Source organism: Mustela lutreola, chromosome 8, assembly GCF_030435805.1.
Source record: "Mustela lutreola isolate mMusLut2 chromosome 8, mMusLut2.pri, whole genome shotgun sequence".
NCBI classification, from domain to species: Eukaryota; Metazoa; Chordata; class Mammalia; order Carnivora; family Mustelidae; genus Mustela; species Mustela lutreola.
In genome coordinates this window covers 12,982,563-13,005,986 of record NC_081297.1, presented here as the reverse complement: position 1 = coordinate 13,005,986, position 23,424 = coordinate 12,982,563, and the positions used below count along the sequence as shown (strand labels likewise).

At 41.4% G+C, this 23,424-nt stretch overlaps 1 long non-coding RNA gene across 1 annotated transcript; it reads left to right on the top strand.

Annotated features, from left to right (window-relative positions):
• The first annotated feature begins 16,275 nt into the window (after window positions 1-16,275).
• LOC131839897 (uncharacterized) lies at window positions 16,276-23,204 on the top strand. The gene is made up of 3 exons (XR_009357065.1): window positions 16,276-16,345; window positions 16,949-17,151; window positions 22,858-23,204. It is a non-coding gene; the product is annotated as an uncharacterized LOC131839897 (long non-coding RNA).
• Window positions 23,205-23,424: the final 220 nt, after the last annotated feature.

Below are 23,424 nucleotides of genomic sequence, written 5' to 3'. Positions count from 1 at the left end.
GATTCCAGGACCCTGAGACCATGACCTGAGCCGAAGTTAGAGGCTTAACCCTCTGAGCCACCCAGGCGCCCCAGGAGTAGCTTCTTTTGATAAAAGAATAAACCAATTCAAAACAATTTCTGAAAGTTGCTAAAATCAGCAAGATTAAGTGTTGGGACCTTGAACCTGTATTTGTAATTAGCTCAAGTTGCACCAACCTTTTGCAGGCAAATTCTAGATGAGGTCCAACCATTAAATATGAACTTCCCTCTCCCTCTTCTCTGAACAGGGAAAATCAACCCGATTAGTAAGACTCGACAATACAAAAGAAAGGCTGGGAAAAGGAGGGATACAGCAAAGTGACGTTTCATAAGATACCCTTCAGTATGATTTATTCACTTTCTGTCCTGAAACACACTGTTAATCAATAAGTGTTTTCAAAAGGCATTTGCTTTTATGTACTTTTAAGTAGATGTCAATGTGTCTGTCATAAAAAGAGAAAAAGTCTCAGGCCACTTTCTTAAAATGTGCATTCTACCTGTAATATTTATACCAAGTGAATAAAAAAGAAATCATGTTCCAAATGATGTTATTTGATGTGTGACTATTTCTGAGTGAGAGCTAAAGTTTATAAAAGAATATGTATAAATGTTGTATAAAGTCTTCTAAAGAAGTTAGTCTTGATCTATGAGTTCTAATACTTTTCATTCGAGACCTCAAAAGGAAAGGATAATATATATTAAAATACTCGGTGTGTATGATGCTTGGATTCATTTATTCAAGATATGTTATAAAAGTGTTTTTTTAAACTTCTTTTATCAAAGTTATCATTAGTATATTTGTTCAGGAGTCAATATCATCTGTATCTTATCAGACTGTGAAGTGTTTCAATACGGTAAATTAGGGAGTTTTCCAGGAATGTCATATGGACTTTGCTGGTACTTTTTATGTACTCAGAAATGACTTCATAGATTTCTCTGGTGACTTCGATTAAGTCTCTGGTGACTGCCAAACTGATATAAAAACTTACCGCCATCTTGAAATGATCCAATGTTAGATACTCAACTGTATGTAATTTGAGTACACCATTGAAAAATCAAACGCTTTGTGAATGAATTCAGTTTAAGAGAAATAATATTTGGGAAGTTGTGCCTGGATATCTTTGAAAATTGAGGCGTCCTTGTGGATAAAGTATCCAATACTTTCTTCCGTGGCCTAATTTTTGGTAAGTTTCCATATGGATAATATTTCATGTACTTCTCTATCTTTACCAATGTGCCCTACTACCATTCCTTTTATTTCTAGATTGTATGTTTCTTGTAATTTGCTGAGTGGTAGGTAGAGAATTGTATCACTCGGAATAAGTAATAAATATGGGTATAGTACAGTTACTAAGACAACTAAGCCAAGCAAATTGTTCCAAAAGACAATCCTAGTGTCAGTAATAAAGAGCTGCCATTTTAAAAAAGGGTTCTTTCTCTAGCTTTAGGGGTCAGAAATCTCCAGAAATAGGGATATTTTGGGGAAGAGAATCTTTAGCCTAAGATATCTATCTATTTATTTAATATTTTATTTATTTATTTGACAGAAAGAGACAGAAAGACAGGGACAAGCAGAGGCAGGGGGAGAGGGAGAAGCAGGCTTCCCGCTGAGCAGGGAGCCTGATGAGAGGCTCGATCCCAGGTCCCCCGGGATCACAAAACCGAGCCAAAGGCAGACCCTTAATGACTGAGACACCCAGGTGCCCCTAGCCTATGAGATTTTTTAAAGTGATCCCTGTTTGTACAATTGAATTAAGGCCAAGTATAAAAATGTCAACTTTTGGATGGGATCTAAATATTTCAGACAACTATCTGGATATTTTGTCTTTACAAACCAAACCAACCACTATTTGATAACTGACCAAGTTTTCTCCTTTTATTTGGATATGCCAAATACTTTCACTATTATTTTTTCATTCAGGTATAACTGACATATAATATTATATTAGTTTGGGGTGTAGTACATAATGATTTGATATTAGAATACATTGTGAAATCATCATAGGTCTGATTAACATCTGTCACCATACATAATTAAAATTTTTTTTTTCTTGTGATGAGAACTTTTAAGATTTACTCTCTTAGAAACTTTCAAATATCCAATACCATATAATTCGCTATAGAGACAAGGCTGTACATTACATTCCTATGATTTATTTCATAACTGGAAATGTTGACCCTCTTCTCTTATTTTGCTCACCTCCCATGTCTGCCTCTGGCAATCATCAATCTTTTCTCTGCCCCTGTAACTTGTTTTGCTGATGTTTATTTGTTTGTTTGTTTTAGATTCCACATGCGAGATCAGTGGTATTTCAAGCACTTTTAGTATTATCCTCACTTTCTGGACGAGGAAACTAGGCCATAGAAGTTTAAGTAATTTCTTTTTTAAATTATTTTATTTTAGGGGCGCCTGGGTGGCTCAGTGGGTTGGGCCTCTGCCTTCAGCTCAGGTCATGATCTCAGGTTCCTGGGATCGAGCCCCGCATCGGGCTCTCTGCTCGGCGGGGAGCCTGCTTCCTCCTCTCTCTCTGCTTACCTCTCTGCCTACTTGTGATCTCTGTCGAATAAATAAATAAATAAATAAATAAAATCTTAAAAAAAAATTATTTTATTTTACTTTTTGTTAAGTACTTCCTGCAAGATCAAGCTAGGATCTGGGCTCAAGGAGTCCTATCCCAGAGCCCACGATTTATTTATTTATTTATTTCTCTCCTTCTTTCCTTTTTTCCTTCTTCCTTTCTATTTAAATTCAATTAGCCGACATAGAGTACATCATTAGTTTCAGATGTAGAGTCCAATGAGTTGTGTATGACACTCAGTGCTCATCACATCACACGCCCTCCTTAACGTCCATCACCCTGTTATTCCGTCCCTCCATCCACCTCCCTTCCGCAGCCCTTAGCTTGTTTCCTATAGTCAAGAGTCTCTCATGGTTTGTCTCCCTCTCTGATTTCTTCCCATTCAATTTTCACTTCCTTCCTTTATGATCCTCTGTGCTATTTCTTATATTCCACATATGAGTGAATCCATATAATAATTGTCTTTCTCTGATTGACTTATTTCACTTAGCATAATGCCCTCCAGTTCCATCCATTTTGATGTAAATAGTAGTAAAAAAAAAAAAAAAAAAAAAACAGACACATAGATCACTGGAACAGAGTACAGAGCCCAGAAATGGGCCCTCAATCCTATGGTCAACTAATCTTTTACAAAGCACCAACAAATGTCCAGGGGAAAAAAGATAGGCTCTTCAATTAATGGTTCTGGGAAAATTGGACAGCCACATGCATAAGAATGAGACTGGACCACTCTCTTACACTATACACAAAGAAAAACTCAAAATGGATGAAAGACCTAAATGTGGGACAGGAATCCATCAAAACCTAGAGGAGAACACAGGCAGTCACCTCTTCGACCTTGGCTGTAATAACATCTTACAAGACATGTCTCTGAAGGCAAGGGAAACCAAAGCAAGAATGTAACTACTGGGACTTCATCAAGCCCACTTTGTTAACCTCTGAGCAAGTCTGTGTGCCTGGAGAATAGCTCAACTTCATTTTAGTATTTCAAGATTTAACTCATGAAATTTCTTACACTTAGGGAAAACAGGTGATAATTCCAACTGAGGTGAATTTCCTGTTTGATCTATCTCTCCTCCTTGTACATCTTACCATTATATCTATTCATTCAACTTAGTAGTGTGGTTTAGTGGTCTATTTCCCTTTCTGGACTTTCTGGACTGGTCTGTTCCCTTTCTGTGTCCGTTATCACAGAGGTTGTGTCTTCTACTTTACTATACCCTTACCACTTAGCACAAAGCTTTGTGCAGAGAAAGTTCTAAATTACTATTTGCTGAATAAATGAATGCATTTTATTTCCCTTCTGAGGTGTGTATGAAGGAGAATAATCTTGGAAGCTACCACCTTATCTAGATTTCAGGTTGGTTTTGGATTGTATTTGAATATCAGCCATTGAGAATCTGTACAGATCAAGTAAAACAGGGTGTTCCAGAAAGTCAGATGCCTACCAATACTACTCCGAATCATTTTCCTATCAGCGTAATCTGAAAATGGAATGTAAGAGATTATGTAGCATGATTCTCAGATTTTTATTTTAATTATGTGGTTAGTCCCTACATGGCTCCAGCCATTGTCTTGCACTGAATTAGGGGGAGGAAAACAAAACAAAACAACAGAGAACCCACAGCTTTTGCCTTTCCTAGGTGCTCAGAGCAAGGATTTGTTTGGAACTTGAGGTGCATGAACCCCCTGCAATGGTATGCAAGATCTGGTTGCCTGTACATGTGAGTACATCTTTGAATACTCAGATTAAAAAAAAAAAAAAGCCACTGCTTTAAAATAGATCAGTGTAATCTGGTGATAAAAAGCACACCTTTCCCTGTGCTGCAGGATCAAAGTATCTGTATCAGAGTCTCAGCCAGCCAGTTCAGTAGTTGTGGGTCTATTTGCCTCCATTGCTGCTCTGCAAGATCCTTGAGAATAAAGAATGTGTTTTTTCCATATTTGTGCCCCTAGCACCCAGTGTGAAGCTTCATAAATTGAAGGTTTTTAATTAAACAAGGAAAAATGTATGGCTTAGAAAATTGTAGAAGCTACAGTCTTCTGGAATCTTTTAGAATCTTCTGGAAGGGTTTAGTCCTCCATTATCATGTTTCTTAATACATAAAACAGGGCTAATATTACATATTCGGGGGGGGCAGAATAAAAAGGCAAGTATTTAGTTCCTTCAATGACTAATTGTAGGAATACATTTTAAAATTATTATTTTTTTCTTTCCGGAGTCATTAGCTTTACATTTCAGTTATGAAAAATAAAAGACTACGTGTTTTTCTGATCAACTAGTTTAGCCAGTGTTCGGAGAAATGTGTGTTTTTAGAACACAATTTGTAACTCTAGTCCTATGAGTCCTTTGAGAATGTCTCCTTAATATTCCCCAAACTGCCTTTTGCTGGACCTGCTTATTCATGCTTCCAGATGAAATCTATTACTAAAAACCCAGGGGCCAGAAGGCACTTGAGCTGCATGGACAGGGCAACACCGGCGCTGGATAGAGACACAAGAACTTGGGTCTTAGACTCCGTTCAGCTATTGACTCGAAGGTGATCTTAAGCATGTCATTTAATCTCTGAGGAACTCCGTTTCATCAATCTGTAAAGTGAGAGGACTGGTTTAGATAACCCCAAAGCACCTTTTGAGCTCTCATAATCTATAAATCTTTAACCTAGTTCATTTCCTCTCCTGAGCAGGGACAGCACAGTTCGCCCGGCAGTCTAGTGAGAAGCAATCCGTTCAGATTAAGGTACATGTACTGAATTTCTCCGTATGCACTTCGGACCTATTTCCACCTTTTCCAGCCTAATCTCGGTCCCCAGAGGCTGACCTTTGAAGACTGAATCACCAGGCTCCATTGCCCTCTGGCCTTTGGTGAGGTTCAACAGCAGGGGCCACCAGCAGGAGATTAGAAGGTAAGGAGGAAGGAGAGGTCAAGGTCTCTTTTTCTGGCCCTGGAGACTGGGGCAGAGGTTACACATTTCTGTGCAAGTGGTGAGGGCCACTGGCCTCCTGTGTAGATATAGCATAAAGAATTGCTTCTGCATTTGTCTCTTTTGGTCTAGGGCTGATTAGGCAAACCTAATTGTTTGCCTGATATATCAAGAGCTTTCTGCTCTTGCTACCACTGTGTGCTGCTTAACTTTTTTGTTGTCGATTTCTCTAAGTTCGGCCCTCATCTTTCTAAAGAGGTCACTCATTAAAGTCTCTTTTGCCTTTTCCCATTTTGAGGAGGTCAGCTCTATTTATACACTTACTGAAAGCATGGTTCAGAAAAATTTCCGACTGTAATATTTCGTTAACCTGATTCAGACATTTGACACAAATAGGAACTTATTAAACACTTTGACAGAAATGGGTCTGCACAGGGACCTGACAGAAGTGACCTATACTTTTGAAATCCTGTCAGTTACATCATAGGTTAAACAGACACTTTTGACTAGTGTTTCATCTTTCTTAAATATTGCAACGGATTTAACCAAAGAAGATGAAAATAGTAATTTGAAAAGTTATATGCACCCTATTTTTATTGCAATATAACTTAAAATATCTAAGATATGGAATCAGCTGTGTCCATTAATAGATGAGTGGATAAAGAAGATGTGGTATATAAATAAATCAACAAACAAACAAGTGTGTACACTTGCACATGCACACATGTGTACACACACACACACACACACAGTGGAATATTACTCAGTCATCAAAAAGAATGAAATCTTGCCATTTGCAAGAATATAGATGGACCTCGAGGGTATAATACTAAGTGAGGTAAGTCAGTCAGAGAAAGACAAATACAATAGGATTTCACTTACATGTGGAATTTAAGAAACAAAACAAGCAAACAAATAAAAGAAAAAAGGGAGACAAACAAAGAAATAGTACAGAGAATAAACTGGTGGTTCCCAGAGAGGAGGTGGGTATAAGAGATAAAGGGGATTAAGAGTACACTTATCATGGTGAACACTAAGTAATATATAGAATTGTTGAATCACAGGGCAACTGGCTTAGTCAGTTAAGTGTCTGACTTCAGCTCAGGTAAGGATTCTGGAGGCCTGGGATTAAGCCCTGCTTTGGGTTCCCTGCTCAGTGGGGAGCCTGCTTCTCCTTCCTCTGCCTGTTGCTCCTGCTGCTTGTGATATTTTTGTCAAATAAATAAATAAAATCTTCAAAAGAAAAGAATTGCTGAATCATAGTATATGCCTGAGATGAATAAAACACTATATATTAATTATGCTTTGATTAAAAAAAAAAAAGAAAAAAAGGCATTCCAATGGAAATGGCTCCGTAATTCATTGACAGATCCTGGGGAGATTAGGGTTGAAGACATCTCTGTTTATAAAAGTGTGCTTTGGTTGATTTACACTGAGTTTAATTTCTTTAGATTACTCTCCTAGAAGGTCAAAAATATATTTTCTAATAAAAAAGTACCCCCTCCCGTATATACTAGAGAACTGAGAACTCTGATTGTCGTTGACCAGCTGACCAAAAGCATTAATCAAAATAGACTCCTTGTGTGTAAATGGCAAATTTTCTCCAGAACAAATCTGGTGAAACTCACCTTAGTCCGGCTGTATGTCCTGGGGAGAATGCAAGTACATGCAATGAGAGAAGATTCTGAGGACCTTCCAGAACTTCAGCACATTGAGATCTCTTCTAGAATAAGATTAAAAACAGAATTAGGAGCTAATTCTCCAAAAGAATAGGAGAAACCTAATTGTTTGCCTGATATACCAAAATGTGAATAAATCTTAAAGGTGGGATAAAAAATTTAGGGGTTGACTGGGGAGGGCAGAAAGAAAAGGTTTTCAAAGCAAAAAACCAGCATGAGCAAAGGCATTGAGGTATAGAATGACTGTCCCTTTGGGGTCAACAAGAATGGTTCTAGTATAGAACTCAACAGGAAAATGTAGCAGGGCACCAGAGGAGAAAGTGACTTCAACCTATAAATGAGTTACTTGCTCTTACGAGCTAAATTGTGTCTCCCAAAAGGATCTGTTGAAGTTCTAACCCCTAGGAACTGCAAATAGGACACTTTTTAGAAACAGAGTCTTTGTAGATGTAATCAAGTCAAGACGAGGTCATTAGGGTGTTCCTTGACTTAATCTGACCAGCGTGCATACCAAAAGAGGAAATGCCATGGAAAGACAGAGGCAAATACTGGGGTGGTGCTGCTCAGCACAAATCCAGAACCAATGTCTCCATTGGTTAGCTTTTTTTTGTTGTTTTTAAGTATTTATTTATTTATTTGAGAGTGAGGTGCATGTACGAGTAGGGGAAGGGCAAAGGGAGAGCATCCTTCAAGCAGACTCTGCTGCTAAGCAGGGAGCTCAACATGGGACTCGATCTCAATGACCCTGAAATCATAACCTGAGCTGAAACCAAGGGTTGGACACTCAACTGACTGAGCCTCCCAAGAGACTCTGGTTAGCTTTTGCTGCAAAAACATCACCCCAAACTCTGTAGCTTACAGGGATAACCATTTATCCCCATAGATATGAGATCTGGCCAGCATTGGGCTGGTGTGGCTCCACTGGACCACATAGTGAGACCACGGCTAAGATGAGGATATGGAACAGGTACTTGGAAGATAGTACCAAGTGTACTGTCTCACCATGGCCTGTCTAGAGGGGGAGACCAGACTCGGGGGGAGGGGTGAAGAGTATCAATCTCATGGGACGCTCTGGAGAAAAAGACATGGGACTGAAGCCTAGCCGAATCATCTTAGCTAGAGGGAGAGACAAAGCAAGGTACAGGGTCATCAGGTTGTGACTAAGAACATGGGAGCAGATGAATGCCCTAGGTGATCACTGAAAGTGACCAACGCTCTCTTATGAAACCTTAGGGCGCGCCAACATTTAAGGGGCGTGGAAAAGAGGACACGCTCACAAGGGAAGCTTTGATGGAGTAGGGATGCAGGAGAGGATAGTGTGGTGGAAGCGGAAGGAGAAGAGTTTCATTATTGTGAGAGTGACTTATGCTGCAAAGAGCAGCAGAGTGGCCAAGTCACAGGAAAACAGAAGTCTTTTGGATTCGGCGATGAGAAGATCATCGATAGAGCAACCAAATAATTTATCTTCAAACTAGGACACACTGGAGAGTGAACAGAGGTGCTGTTAATAATTACAGCAGAACAACACATGTTCTTGGGCAAACAAGGGCAGATGGCCGCTCTCATCTCTGGGGATCTCTGCCAGGCTGTTGCTGTTGGCTTAAGTGGAATGTGAGCTTGATTGGCCATGAGAAGAGTGATATGGGAACATGGAAAAGTGGAGGCAGCTGGACTAGATTTCTTTCTAGGAGCTTGGAGAACGAGGTGGAAAGAGAGGACAATGACAAAACTGTGAGCTTTGTCCGGATGTTTGAATATTCTGCTAACAGAGAGCTCCTTAAACCGCTTCTAGGTAGTGTATACAAATACACCCGACTGTGAGCATTTCTAAGAGGATTCACAAAGTCGAACCAGCTCATGAGATCAGCCCCACATTTTTTTTTTTTTCTTTTAAGCAACACAGGGAAGATCTGTTGCTATCAGAGTAAGAAGATACTGAACAATGCAAAGGAAGGAGCAATCACCTGGGCTCAGGTTGGGCTATTTTTTGCAGCAAGAACAAAACCATCTTCATATACATGACCTTGAAATATCCTGTTGTCAGGGGCAATATGCCCAGTAAAAACCCAAGATCAGTAAGTATATAAGGATACAAGTAAGTCTCCAATCGTGTAGTGAATATTAAAACAATTCCAAGGATGATATATACTTCAAGTAGCAGAGTACTACTTCATTCTCTGTCCCTGCTAACTTTTCCTCCGAATCACTCCCCCTCCCACTGCCAGTGCGCCCTATCTGCTGTTAAAAATTATTCTAAAACCAGACTGATGGCACAGGTCCCAGTTCAACAAATGCTCTTTGTTACCCACAGCAGCGGGCCCGGACGTCCCATGAGCAGGCATCAAGAACAATTTCATGATAATCTAGGTTGAGTTTTCTCTTTCCCACCAGCGCCAGAGAGGGAGAACGCCAGGTTCATTGACTTTAGGAGCAAGCATGGGGCCCCGAAGTGGGCTTTATCGGGGTAGTCATGTTTCTTTGACCGAACTCTGTTGGGGGAAAACAAAGTCCTTGCTCTCAGGCAGCGCAGTGAATGATTCTGAGAGCCTTCCTTCATTTCAAACTCTGTCAGCCCATTTACTCACATTTGGGTTCTTTTTTTAGACCCCTTCCAGTTCGCTAGCAACTAACAGGAGAACATTGCATGTTGGCTAAGCAGAATGTGAGAAGCCTGGTTACATGTGAGAAATAACTTTTCTTTTAGGACATAAAAGGCAACTGACTTAACAACCAACTATGTGAAACCATTTTTTCTATAACAGAGTCCCAAAGACAGGGGCCAACTTACTGTAAACATTTTTTGGGGATGCCCGGGTGGCTTAGTCGGTTAAGCGTCTGCCTTCAGCTCAGGTCATGATCCTAGGGTCCTGGGATCGAGTCCTACATCGGGCTCCCGGCTCAGCAGGAAGCCTGCCTTTCCCTCTGCCTGCTGCTCCGTGTGCTTGTGCACGTGCTCTCTCTCTCTCTAACAAATAAATAAATAAAATATTTTAAAAAAACAAGCATTCCTTAATTTCACTGGCATCTCAGGACCTTTTAAAAAAAATGGAAAGACCATGCTTTGAGGGCAAGTAGGTAAGACTTAGATTGCTTCCTCATATTAAGGCAGGTTGTGGACCATTGGTCCTATTCTTCTTTTTGAACGAGGAGTGGAACGTGATCATCAGCTCTGGGTTTTCTGCATCAGCTTGGGTTCCCCGAAAAACACAAAGGCTAAGTTAGAGCTGCCCTTCAAAGTCCTAGCCCTACCTTTCATTAGCTGTGTTAGTTCTGCGTAAGTTAATTAAGCTGTCTGTGTTTTATTTTTCCTCCTCCATAAATAGGGAGAAGTCATGATGGCCACCTCATAGGACTTTGTTGCAAATATTAAACGAGGCTGTGTTTGCAAAGTTCCTGGTACAGGAGATCCATTCTATCACAACACAAAAAGCACCATAAATATTAACTATATTATTGTCTTTCTTGTCATGGACCTTCACTGAGAAGCTCCAGAGATAATTTCAAGAACTTCAAGAAATCCCAGTATTCGGGGTGAACTATGGCCACCTCCAAACCTTAGTACGTACCTTTGATGACTCTGCACAAAATGTTCAAGTTCAGGGAGCCCCTTCCCCCATGCATTAGGGATATAGGAAGCCTAACTCAGAATAGGACTTTGGCCTTAGCCCAATTCAGGCCTGCCCTTGAGCAGACCTTAGATTAGAACTCTTCAAAATATTGGCCTGCTTCGCCCTCTGTAGCCCTTGAACCTTTTGCTTTCCTGAGTCTTGTCTCTGCTGGAAATGTGGTCACTGAGTCCTAGGCTTTTGACCTGGTCCCCTAGCTCTGGCCTGCAGGTTGTTTCGTAAGGATATTTATCCTTGACCTGCCACTCATGGCCCAAAGAGATCCCCTCTGCTAGGTGGGGATCTGCCTTAGTTCTGCATAAGAACAGGACACCTTATCATTAATGATAAGGGATTAAGTAGCATATTATGTCTAAGTAATAAACAAGTGTTATCCCGTGTAAACCCATCTTGCTAGTGGGGTTTTATTTAGTTTTAGTTTATTTATTTATTTAGTTAATTTTATTTATTTATTTAGTCCAGTGAATCTGTGTCAAGCTTTCTTAAAACACAGTAGATACAGAATGGTAACAGAAAAGTTAGTCTCAAAATAACTATTAGGATTTAGGATATGTTGTAGAACTACATAACATAACTACAGGAAAATGATAGAGGGTTTCTTCCTTTTTCTTTTTTTAAACAGTCTTAAGTTATTACAGTTGAAGAGGAGACTGTGTAAAGAGAACACTTTCTTTGTATGTTCCACTAGAACAAACACATTATATTATACTGAAACTCGGAAGAGGAGAAGTAATACTGATGACTGCCATTCTACCAACCCTAAGTATGCTCCTCAGTGCTTGAAAAGTCAGTTTTGAAGTGTAGGGGCGCCTGAGTGTTTCAGTCGGTTAACTGTCCGACTCTTGATTTCGGCCCAGGTCATGATCTCAAGGTTGTGAGATCAAGCCCCACACTGGGCTCTGTGAACAGCATGGAGTCTGCTTGAGATTCTCTTCCTCTCTCTCTACCCCTCCCCCAACACATGCATGTGTGCTCTCTCTCTCTCTCTCTCTCTATATATATATATATAAATCTTTAAAGCAAAAACAACAAAAAAATAAAGTGAATTACCAGTTTCATGAGATATCCTGAAAGTTTTAAAATGTTTCTTTATCCGGAAATTCCAGTTCTGGGTGGGGGTGGGGTGGTTTCCTGCGAGAAATATTTATTGAGTGTCTATGTGTCAAGAACTTCTCTGGGCATTGGAGCTATCAAAGAGGAATGGTGTTTATCACTGAGTTTATATTCTAGCAGGTAAACAGGGACAATAAGTAATGCCCATAATAAATAAGTAAATTATAGGGTGTGTTTGAGGGATTAGTGCTGTGGGGAAAAAAGAATAGAGCATGTGGAGGGTATCAGGAACTTGGAGGTGGCAAGGGACCATCACAGTATAAGTAGGGATCTAGAATATCCTTTTTGATGGCCATGTAGTACTCCATTATTTGTACCCGCCAGAATTTGTTGACCAATTTAGCTGATTCCCAATTCACTGTTATAAATAAAGCTTCAACAAACATCTTTATATGTTTGTAGGTATATACGTATGTATCTAAATACTTGCCTGATTGTTTTTTTTAAACTAATTTCTGGAAATCCAATTAAGTCAAATGCTCTCAGCAGATTTCAGGCTTATAGAAAGTCTGAATCAATGTACACTTCTAATGCTTTGTACTCCTGCCCAGTTTCATTCTCAAAAAAGCCGATATCAACTAAATTTTCACTTCGTTGCTTGTTTAGGAAGACCTCAGAATGCGGCTCATTCCTCTTCTGCTCTGTGACTTGTTCCTTCAGATTTAGAAATCAGTTTTCCTAAAAGACTGGGCTTAATTCAATTTATAATGTGTCGCTTGAGATGGCGGATTTTACAAGGTGGTCCTTCTCCCCGAATCTCCCTAAAGAAGCGTCTCATCCTTTTATGCCAAAACATCCTTTGAGGGGATCAATTCGATTTGAAACAAATGTTTCTTGATAGACTCTTTTAAGGGCTGAGGATACAAAAGTGAATAAAACAGACCAAAAAAAAAAAAAAAATCCATGTCCTTATGGAGGTTCTATCCCAGTGGAGGAGACCAAAAAGAAACAAGGTTAATAAGTGTATCGTTGGCTGATTGGACAGCAGTATGTGCTTTGGAGGAAGAATAAAGCCAGTGAGGGCATCTGGGATAGAGGAGGTTGCGGGGAGATGCTGAAATTTGAGATGGGGTGTGCCAGAGAGGCAGTTGCCTCGTTTTAAGTTTCTGGCTGTGACCTTGAGACACTTTGACATTAGGAGAATGCCCGGGCTACTGGACTCTGGCTACTATAACCAGAGAGGTCCACTTGGGATCTGGCCCTCTTCTGTGAGGACACTTGGGAGCTGAAGTGGTGGGTGGGTGATCAACAAACAGGAAAAGGCAGCTGTGAGTGGGGCTGAGGAGCTGGAGAGGAGAAGTCATGAGAGATAATCAAAGAATTTCCCAGAAGCAGGGAGCGAGGTCAGGGCCATCTCTCCTTTTGAGGTGATTTGCTTCCCCTCCTTTGCCTGTGCTTCATACTTCTTTGGCTTTGCTCCAGCTGCATTCAAGACACCCTCCAAGACAAAGAGCCGAGACTCCTACGTGTTTGGAAATGGTACAAGATAAGAATCTATTGAAAGGCAATTTTTGTCCCCTTGTAGCCACCGCTTATTGGCAAGGGCTATGATTTTTTTTTTTTTTTTTTTTGTGCTAACACTGAAAACAAATAATGCTTTAAAGTGGCAGGGAGTTTTATGTATAGAAAATAAAGGTCAATATAAAAGAACCCTTAGCATGAAGAACACTCCTTTCTTATGGGTAGTTTGCAAATCCTGAGCAAGACACAAGCCCTGGGCTTGGCGAGTGCATTCATTTCTCCAAATTCTCACTTGAATATGTGGTTTCTGTAGTGCTCACAGCTTGTCCTCTGAGTGCCTCTAAAGCAAGTATGTCTGTTCCTCGTGAGGGAATTATATCTGTTAGGCCAACAATGAGGATGAATGATGTCATGCAGGGAAAGGAGGAAGATGATTTAATGGTAAATATGAAATCCATGCTTTTTGGCTAATATAAAGGTTGTTTTTTTTGTTTTGTTTTGTTTTGTTTTTCACCCAGAAGTCCAGAGGCTTTTAAACTTTGAATTATGATCAAGTTTCTGTTTCTTAACGTAACGGCAACAAGGCAGGTGGAGTCCAAGTTGGCAGGTAATCCCCAACTCGTGTTGACTTGATCTTGGATATATTTTGGTATGACCATTTGAATGTCATTATGTTTGATGTTCAACATTAATAAGGCCAATAAAATGGAGCCAAATTATGACTTAGGATGCTGGCAGGGTCTGTAGTCTGTTTCTCCACTTAGAGTCTCTACCTGTGAAGAACGTCCTGTTACCAAGACCCTGTGTTTCCGAAGCTACTTCAGGTAGCTTTCCCTGGGGAGTAACCATGCCCGAAGTATTAGAAATACCCAACAGATGTTGAATGGCTTGGGTAGGTTGAAACCCAAAGACTTAAATAAATGTGAAGGTTGAATTATAGTCAGTGTGGTACCGAGATAAAGGGAAGAGGAACTAACTAGAAGTAGTACTAACTCTCCTGCACCATTCCTACCCTACTACCAGTTTAACAGAAGCTGGTAAGGAAGTCTTGCTCTCTGAGGAGACAAGGAGAGACTCAGGAAAGAACTCTGAGCTGTCTTTATACACTAAACTTAAATAATTAATTTTATTAAAAGATTTTATATATGTGCGTGTGTGTGTATATAGATATAGATATAGACATAGATATAGATATATATTTAGAGTGAGCAAGCAAGTGAGTGAGTTGGGGAGGGAGAGGGAGAGGGAGAGAGAGAATCCCAAGCAGACTGTGTGTTGAGCGTGGAACCCATGTGGGGCTCGATCTCCCGACCTTAGGTCATGACCTGTTGAAATCAAGAGTCGGATGCTTAACTGACTGAGCCACCCAGGCTCCCCTCTCAACTGAAATATTTAAAGAGAATGTCTATAGTTACTGGAGATTGGGTTGGGAAGCTGGTCATTAGACCGTTGTGATCCTTCCTTTGGTGGCGAGGGTAGGTGGCCTATGTGGAACACTTGGGCAGTGCCTTTGTCGGGGTTTGTGGATGGACCCCTGCCCTAGTTTCATGGACAGAACAGAAAGGTAACCTGATTCCGATGGGATGCATAGTGCTGTGGACTCTGCTACCAGCCAGCGGCCAGAATTACTCAAGGTCTGGTACACAATGTGACCTACTTAAAACTTTCTGAAAAAGTTTTTGCTTTTGGAACTCCTTGCCCTCGCTGATTCCAATGGACACAGAAAACCCCAGGGCTTCAATACCGAGCACTTCAGAAACTGCCTTTGGGGACGCCTGGGTGGCTCAGTTGGTTGGACGACTGCCTTCGGCTCAGGTCATGATCCTGGAGTCCCGGGATCGAGTCTCGCATTGGACTCCCAGCTCCATGGGGAGTCTGCTTCTCTCTCTGACCTTCTCCTCATTCATGCTCTCTCTCACTGTCTCTCTCTCAAGTAAATAAATAAAATCTTAAAAAAAAAAAAAAGAAACTGCCTTTGAAGGACTCTGAGCTCTCTGGAGGTTCCTGTGTCTGTGACAAAGCCCGTCTCTCTCTGCTTTCACCCATGTCTGGGACTGCAGTAGGCACTGAATGTCAGGACATTTCTTGGCTCTCTGAACTTTCTTTTCTTCTAGGGCACCTGCTTAGATCACACCTTCTCTCAAGGGGCACCCGACAAGGTGAATCTTTTGTATTCAGCCAAACCTTGGTAGCTTAAGTGCATACATGGAGCTTTAAATAGATTCTGGTCTTCTGTCCAGAAATCAACAGGAAGAACAGGTCTGTCTGGTGTAGCTTGTAAGCGCCAGGTCACAGCTGATCATTCTGCTGGGGTGATAAGAGTAGAGGGTTGACAACCTAATTGCATTTGAGTTTCCCTGGGAGACGAGGAAGCCAGGCTCAGAAAGTGAAGCTTCCGGTTATCCCGGAGAGACAAGAAAATACTCTTCTCTATAGTCCTCTTCTACATTTTAAGCTTCTTTAATATGGGTGTGAATAGGTATATATGTATATATATTTATGTGCATGGGTATATATATAGGTGTTGGTATTTATATATTTATTGATGCCAAGAAAGCCTCACATGGGTTTGAAGTTCAAAAATATTTGGCTATTCTTAGCTTATTGTTTTCGTATTTTTTCCCCATCTCCACATGCCCAGATCTTATACATCCTTTAATTTATGAGGACACATGAAATTCTGTTGCACCCTGTAGAAACAAGTATGCGTTTGTGTGTAGATATGTGTGTATGTATGTGTGCAAATTTGAACTTGCACAGAACCCTGTGGGCACTTATTTATCCCCTTCTCTCTGATATACAGTTCTGTGTGCATGGCTACTGCTTGATGAATTCCAAGGTTTGAATGTCATGAACTTGCGTGCCCTCTAATCCCTGTGTCTGTCTGCTACAGGATACATGCGTGACACATAGGAGAGGAGTTCGTTGAGTGTGAAGGTGTAGGTAGGTGCTGGAGTCATGGAGATGTTCAAACTGGTGGACCCCCTGCTGTGTGAACACAGCTGGAGCTCTGGTCTCTCTTACCAGCTTATCCCTAATGAGTGGTTACCCAACCTTGGCAGCACATTAGTGTAACTTAAAAATAACAGCAACAACAAATCTGTGTCCGGTTGCAGCCCCTGGCCTGGGCATTGCATCACAATCAAACCAGCAACCCAACAGCCAGACACACAAGCAAGTGATTCTAACATGCAGCCAGGGGAGTGAACGTCAGCATTGGAGAATTGGTCAACAGTAGCCCTTTCCATACATGTACGCCCACGAGAATCACCTGGGATTTTAGGTGATGGTAGTTTGGTATGGTAGTTCTGAGATGGGACCCAAGAGTAAGAGTTACTAACAAACTCCCAGGCAATGCTGGGCCTGTCCCTTGAAAATGCTGCTAGTAGTAGTAGTAGTTTGAGGGTAAAATATGCGAATTGATGTTTTCAACAAGTACCCTGGGTGATTCCCATTATTAGACACATCAGCAGAGTTTTGTGACATTAGGTGTTCACTAAAAATCACCCGTTTGCTCTGGTAAGGTAAACCCTCTCCCTTCTGTAGGGCTCCTTCCAGATTTCCGGGATAAGACCAAGAAAACTACATGCAGAGGTTATTTACATGTACAGGTTGAGGATCCCTGAAGGTGACAACAGTGTTTCCTGCATCATGGGGACAGGCATGTCCCGGGATAGCACAAAGGGTTAATGGGCTCTGCAGATACAGAAAAGGTCAACGGCACCTGGGGAATGATCAACCTTGCTATGGTAAGTTGTCACATTCTGTAACATGGAAGGTTTGTTTCAGTATCTGTTCCTCATTAGTATAATTTCACGGGCAACCATTGCACTGGAACTTTAATAGACGAAGTTTACTGTACATTCTTCAGTTCATTTGTCTGTGTATTTTCCAATTCTTTCCCCTCTTGGCTGTATAAATAGAGCCCCACAGTGACTGAACAGTGTTGGCCTGTCTTAATGCCTTCTGCTATGGAAAGCAGGTTTGCAAGAACTTCCCCCGCAATGTGATGGCCAAGTTAGATGACAGTCACCTGCCGGTGCTCAGGGCCTTCCTCCAGGGTGGCTTCAGAAGGTGTGAGAAATGCCCCCAGTTGAGTATTTCTTTCCAATGAAGCCAACGGAGGTTTGGTTCTAGAAACAGTAGTCACTGCATTTCATGAAAACACTGACTTGTCAGAAAACTTGAGTCTTAAGGCAAGAAGGGAAGGAAGAGCAAAATTGAATCTCAAAAACCTTTCCTCCCTTCCCATTTCTAACCATTGTGAGCTTCCCTGAAGGACACAAAAAATAAAATGAGGAACTCATTGTCCTTCGATCAGGTATGGTATTAAAATTTCCCAAATTGAAAAGAAGACAATTTTTTACCAAGAGACGGATTATTGACATTTGTTGAGATTCTCCAAGGTACCCCCTGAGAGCCCCGGAATGTCCAGTTGTTGAGTCTTATATTTATTTGAATTGTGCTTATAATCCGATAGCCCAACTTCGGTTTTGGTTCAGACATACTTCCCAACAGTGACAGGTACTCAATGACAGAGTGGAGGTGGCCTTTCAAAACAGGATGTTTTCTCAGACAGTTGATGCTTAATTAGAAGCTAGTTAACCATCCTTTCGAGATGAAGATAGGGCGCCTCTGTGCTCTCTAAACCTGACAATTCATCAAAACCACATGGAGTACTAGGAAAACAGATTCTTATAATGTATAGAGCTCCTGACTCAGGTCTTCTGAATGGAAGCAATAAATGGAATTTTTTTCCAAATGATCTCAAACCCACTATTGGTCTTCACTCCAGCCAGCACTAGGGAATAGATCTTAGAGTACCCTTCTGACTCTAGGCTTCTGGGATGTTCTGAATGCTTTTGTATAGATGTGATAAGTGCTTCACTTATCAGTGTAATGTAGAGTATAATGTAATGTAAGAGTGTAATGTAAACATAAGTCACTGTTAGTAATCCCCGAACACACCTATATTTTCACCATGTGTCTATGTGGGAATAAACTTACAACCCACCTTACAAGGAGGAGAAATCAAGATGAATTCTGAAGAAAGGCACTTCTATGAGTGACAAAGCTGTGTTCCTCTGGAGTTTGGGTTGCTGTAGATGTAGGGACAGGAAATCCAAAGCAAAGCTTGAAGGGTTCAGCAAGTATGGGGGTGGGAGTCTTAGAGGAAGACACTAAGTCAGAATGTGAGGCAAAGACAAAGGACAGGAATGAGGAAAAGAAGTTAGAAAAGAGCCTGTGGACACATGTCAGACAGTAGAATGAGGTGGGAGACCCAAACCTGATGAAGAGCAATCAGGAGACCCACAGGAGATCCACAGAAGCTTGAGGCACAGGACAAATGAGCAAGAAAACGGCTCAAGGGATGCCTGGACGACTCAGTCGGTTAAGCATTGGCCATCAGTAAAGCATCTCCTTCGGCTTAGGTCATGATCTTGGGGTCCTGGGATCAAATCCTGAATACAGCTCCCTGCTCAGTGGGGAGTCTGCTTCTCCTGCTCCCTTGGCCCCTCCCCCTGCTCGAGCACTCTCTCTCAAATAAATTAATAGAATTTTTAAAAAGAGAGAGAGAGAGAGAACTGCTCAAAATATCAGAATGAGGCACTTTGGTTATTGAGGCAACACTCTCCCAGTTTGGGTTCTATTCCCTAAAGGCAGTTGACTGAAGCCAAGGGGGAGTCTGCCAGAGAGAGCGCCCCCGGGCAGAAGAGAGTAGCCACAGGCAGCCTGGTTCTGACCCAGGCAGAGCCTGCTCACCAGAACAGGCACCGAGTCCATTGTCTCTTTAGGTATGCAGGGTGTAAAACCCACACCCTGAAAGATCTATCAAGGCCTTGAGTTCCTCAGCAAAACGTGCCGTTGGCTGCAGTTGCTAGCTTTGGGCAAGCAAGCTATGAGACCTTGAGCCTTACCATATGCCCTTGAGCCAACTGCCTCATCCCTTCAGATTCAATTTCCTCCTCCTTAGGGTGACTTCTATTGGCTCTGCTAGTGTTCTCTCCACACTCAGGTTGGGGGTAGTGCAGCTGGCAAGCAGCCAGGCGGAGCCAAGGCAGTGGCGGACACCTCCCTGCAAGTCAAGCAGCCTGTTCAGAGGGGTGTGGACTGTTGACTTCCTGTGACATACAGCTCCCTGGCATAATATGCGACAAAAGGGACACCAAGGAGCAACCATGCCGCCATCATAGCAACAACGTTGACTCTCCCTTCTTGATAAACCGGCTATGTGGAAAGAGCCTGTACCCTAATTTCAACTCGTCCAACTTACAACCTTAAACCTTCTGGGCCTCCATTTCTTATGGGTTGACCTGTACCAAATTGCCAACATTTGGCTCTCCAGCTACAGAAACAACCGTTTTCCATGGTTCATGTCAATACGCAGAAGACGAGTAGCCTTGACCAGCAGAGCCATAGAGAAGCTTCATTTCTGGCTTGATTTCTCATAAATAATTCGTGAACAGCTACACTGGGTCAGGCCCTGTATTCCATCCCATGTGCCCAGTGGTGAACAAGAGGGTCTCACTTACTAACGTCACAGGGCTGACATCTACGGTAGAACAGGTCCACATCAAAGTCTGAAGGTTGAAATGACCTTGAAGCTACATAGAACTTGTGTCTTCACCCGTGAGGGAGAAACCAGCCATGTGGAAGAATTAGGATGCTTTGTTCAGTCTCTAATGAAAAGATAACTAAAGCCCTTATCTGAATATTGAGTTCAGAAAAGAATCTGAGAACGAATGAGCAACACCCCCGACGAACTCATGCCAAGGCTGAGATAAAGAGACATCTTTATAATTCAGTTGTTTGAGGGACTGAAGGGTGTGGATGTTGTATTTTACTAATCCTATGACATAGTCAACCAGGCAAATAGGACCCAATTACGATCTTATAAACCATGTGGCATGTGCACCAGGAAGTATTTTGAGGTTTGTCAAAGTCCATATTGCTTTTAAAACAAAAACATAAGCTAAAAATAGTAGATTTTGTATTGACAGATCCAATGGAATGTCAGGAAAAAAAAAAAAAAAAGCCAGCACAGGAATATTGGCTTGGAAAAACCTTTAATGAAATGAGCTTAACTAGTCACTTGTCGATAGCATCTTTTAAAAACTGTTAATGGCCTCGAAATAATCAGTTTCATCAAGGCATGGTCTTTATACTTCAGAATTTTCAATGTGATTCGTAATGATGTGGACAGTGCATAAGTTTTAGATTTCAGAGGTTGAATCTCACAAAGTTGAAGGTTTTCAATGATTTTTTAACCTATAAAATTGATAATTTCACATGGATCAACCTAATACCTACTACAAAAGTTTACTGGTTGTTCACAGAAAGGAAGAAGTATAGCTTAGGCCGGTAGGGAAATCTCATGGATGTAATGGCTCTTAGATTTATGATGAGTCTATCCGATGTCACTAATGTCTTGCTAACAGTTTTTAATAAGCTGAGTGAGCTCAATTAGCAATGCTAGATCACAATATGCTAACAAGTTTGGAGCTGAACATGAAATTAAAATGTGAATTTTCGACCTGAGATGCAAAAGGAATAAATTTCACTCTTCTGCAACAGAGTGGATGTCCAACAGAAATAGGCACAGAACTCTATTCTATCATTGTTCATTAAATCACTGAGAAATCTCATTGTGTCGTGAGATATATTTGAAGAATTTTTTTCTGCATCAAATGAACATATAAAATGGATAATGGGTCTATACCCTGACAGGGTCTAAGCTATACACTACCTATAGCCTAAAAACACTTGCTGCTGAAAGTAATAGCCCAATGAAATCATCTTAAATTATAAGAACTGTTTCTCACATAAGCGAAAGTCTGAATGCCATCACACACCCAGGGACCTTGGCCAATTCTGTGTCGTTCATGTGTTGTCCAGGTGTTTGGGCTGGGCAGCCCACCATGGCAGGTGCTTCCCAAGTGCAGGGGTCATGAACACCTCCTACAGCTGGGTCTTGTGGAAGTCTGTCCTCAGATACCCTTCCAGAGACTTCCCCTCAAGACTCACCATTTGGAAGCATTTTCGTGTCACTTGATTTACCGAGACTGGTCCACTTCACCTTTGGGGGTGAGGAAGATTCCAGCCTCTGTTGAAGGACCTGATCACTTTGCAAGTGGGTGAGCAAAACAGGGGTTCTGTTTGCCAGGAAGAATGAAATGAGCATAACTAGTCACTTGTTGATAGCATCTTTTAAAAACTGTTGATTAATGGCCTCGAAACAATCAGTTTTATTGAGGCATGGTCTTTATACTTCAGAATTTTCAAAGTGATTCGTAATGATGTGGACAGTGCATAAGTTTTAGATTTCAGAGGTTAAATTTCGCAAAATTGAAGGTTGAATGCATGGAGAGGAAGGAGCTAAAAGTGTGGGTCTCAATGCCACTGTCAGTAATAAATCACAGCAGATCGTTAAAGAGTTGCCAATGGATTAAAAATCTACCCTGCCTTGGATTTTCCATAACATAGCATCTCTGGATTAAAATCTGATTTCAGATGGAATCCAGGTCACTATATATGCTCTTACTTGATGGACAAATATGTGCCCCCACATTTACTCATAACTGCAAGCTGAATTTTAGCGAAATGAATCTAATTTTCTCATTGATTTATTTTATAAAAAGGCTCCCACCCTTTCCCGTAGTCTTAACTTGAAACAGTCTACGGGCGCATAATTAAGAAACTTATCAGATCCATAAACTGTTGCACAATATAGCAGTCCATCCTTCTGGAAATGTTTTCTAATTGTGAACATGGTTCCTGACCACCATCTGTCCTCTTAGTTCATCACTTCCATCCAAAAGCCACAGGTAGTTCCTGGGTCTGATTCCACACTTAGCATTTCTGTCCCTAAATTCGCCTCCTCTCCTGGGGCTGAGTCTGGAGAAAATCTGGTAGACCCTGCTGCAATGTCACACTGAGCCTCCCCTAACTAATGTAACTAGAAAGTTTGGGCAGCACGGGAAGTGGAGGGATCGGATGTTTATTCACGTTCTTTTGTCTGAATGATTTGGGTCTCATAAAAGAATTTTGTGCTCTCATTTATCACTATGACAAGTTAGGAATCAGTAAACCAGGAAGAACAGAGGTAACTATAACATAATGTTGCACAATAGCCACAAAGAAGCGGGGCTTCACTGGTCCACAGTAAAGCCCGGTGAGGGGCAGGTTCAAACAGCCTCTTGCTCCCACAACTGGTGAAGCTGGCAAAGTAAGATATAACCAGCTAAACTGTCTGCTGTGTTGGGAAGAGGGTTAGACCGAAGGTGATGTCTTTGCTCCCCAGATCAGGACTATGTCAAGATTCCTCCCATTATTTAGTACAAAGAGAGCTGCGTTTCTTAGGAGGAATAACGGAAATCTCCAGAATTTCTGCATTTTTGTAGCAAATAGAGGATTAGCCCAATCAACGGATACTGAGTTTGCTAACAAATGTTTAGATTTTTAGGCTGAATCTTCGTCAAGGGAACAAAGAACTCTCTGCAATGAACATATCACCTGAAACTAAAGGAAGGGACAGTAAGATGGGACTCGTGTCAAGAGAGGAAATAGACTACTGCGGACAGACACCAAGGCAGACCCGTGGGCGAAGAAACACTGGGGTGTTGACACAGGACGAGACCTCGGTCCTGGTCTAGGCTGGGCCTCTTTCTACTCATTCTGCAGAGTTAATAGTTAATAAGTAGTGTAGAGCTACACCTTGATATTATCTGTGGTTACTTAGTAAGTGGTGCATAGTTCTTTCGGTATATGGGTCAGTTCTGAGCTACTTGGGTGCGTGTGTTTTCCTTGCAAAATCTTAAGTTTAAAAAAAGTAAGAAAATAAAGCCCAAACAACCCCTTTAGGGTTGCTGAAATGGGTTGATCCAAATGATTTTTCTAGTTTTGCACCTGGACCTTGGAGTCAGCAATAAACTTTCCGACATTAAATGGGGCATGTATGGGGCCTGCTCTCATTTCCTTCTGCGTGTGTGTAAATTTATAAACCGACCAAGCAACACTGTGGG